This window comes from Theobroma umbraticum, unplaced genomic scaffold (assembly GCF_002168275.2).
Source record: "Theobroma umbraticum cultivar Fairchild unplaced genomic scaffold, ASM216827v3 scaffold_56.0, whole genome shotgun sequence".
Classification (NCBI taxonomy): Eukaryota; Viridiplantae; Streptophyta; class Magnoliopsida; order Malvales; family Malvaceae; genus Theobroma; species Theobroma umbraticum.
Genome location: NW_018397256.1, coordinates 9,025,846 through 9,027,828, shown reverse-complemented (window position 1 = coordinate 9,027,828; position 1,983 = coordinate 9,025,846).

Genomic DNA, 1,983 nt, shown 5'->3' with positions numbered 1-1,983 from the left:
TAGACTTAGATAAACTTATTTTTTCCTCTTTTTTTCCAAGCCCTTTCATGGAAAATGTCTCCAAAAATATATAATGACAAAAGTCCCACGTGCGTATTTTTTCAATATAAGATTCTAACACGAAAGAAATTGCACCATACTCCAATTTACGTGCAAGATGCAACACCCCTATATATGTCATCAATTCAACCCACAAATCATAACTATTTGTATTTGTTCTAACATGAATGTTCAAGATGTGACACGTGTCATGTGTCAATTATTCTGTCCCATGTGGCGCATGCATTTCATGTCAACATGATGTTATTTGTTTGGCATGGTTTGCAATGTCACCAACCCCACTACTCCAAGCAAAGCTAGCTAAATCTTCCTTTTTTTCTTTTTTTTTTTTTAATTTTCCTAGAGAACTAATGTCTTTGTTTCGCCCCCTAGTACGAGTACAAGCACAATAATGGTGCCCCATACGTATTTCCTACTAAAAATATATGCAACCCTACCAAAACCAAACAATTCTGCCGGAAATATTGCTTGCAAATTAGGAATTTAGGATATATAATAATTGCATATATCTCTTTACTTAAATAATTCGATTGGAATATTCTATTCTCAAATTAAAAAAAAAAGAATAAGGATATCTTAATAAGGTTTTCTTAATGCACATTTGATTTTAATGCTTTTTAGAGACGTGACTTGGACTAATGTATACCTCATTAATGCATATTATCACTTTCTCTTTAAAAATAAAACTACTACCAGTTTGATCATTATTTGATAACCGCTCTTCCTATACGATGAATTACTTGGATTTTGAATAAAATAGTAACAGTGACGAAGGCATTAAATTAATGAGCCCATATGGCTCAAAATTTTCGCTCCAAATTTCAATCTATATCCCATTCTTCAACTTAATTAGTCATAAAAAACCCAAAAATTATTATAACTAATTAACATATTTTAAATTTGCAGTATATATATATATATATATGTGTGTGTGTGTGTGTTAATTGGTTTTCTATATAAAAACTGACAATGTTAAATAAAACAAAGTTCCAATCTCTCTCGTTGTATAACCATTTTTGGTCCATGTATAACACTTAGATTTGAATCTTGTAACGCCAATTCAACCTTTTTAATGGAACTAGAATGAGAAATCGTGGCCCATTATGTTTTAGGCCATACTTTTTTCTTCTTAATTTTCTTTTGGGCCACATAATGTTGAGGGTTGTCTAGGAAACGTCGGTTGTGTCAGTGGGCTTTATGATCCAACACTTAGACCTCTCTACTCTTTCGGCAGACTGCAAAAATCAATAATCTCTTTTTCTCTATCTTGATCAGGATATATTATTATGTTATTTGATGATTATTCTGAAGATAAAGTACAAGAAGTCCATTTTCATCAAACTCTTTTATATGTCAGTAGATGGGTATAGTCAATATCCAAAATATATACATAATTCAGTTGAAAGGTTCGGTATTTTTTTGGATATATTAGTTTTCTTTCTGTACTTGAAGCAACTTTCATTTGATATAGTTTCCATAGACGACCAGATTGGCTTATAGGGCAGTTTCCCATTGAATTCCATGAGCCTGATTTGGACCGACGTGGAGCGATTATCTGCAATTTGAGATGAGGATGAGCCATGGACTCAGGTACATTAAGTATGTTACAATATTAATAAGTTTAAGATTAAAATGAATTTAATACGCTTAATTATTTTGTTGGTTCGTAAGTGTACGTATTCTTTATTTAATGAGTCAACTTTGAATTTTCCTTTTCTTTTTTTTGTTTACAAAAAAATTAAAATGAATTTACAATTTGCTTCCAGATTCCTGATTCCAGCCCGGTTTGCGATCCTAACAAGTAACAGGCAGCACCCAAGCCAGCCAACCTAACTTGAATTAAAGGTGATCATGTTTACATTACACCATGTCCTCATATTCTACTACTTGGACTTTTACAGGTAGGCAGTAGGGACCCTCTTA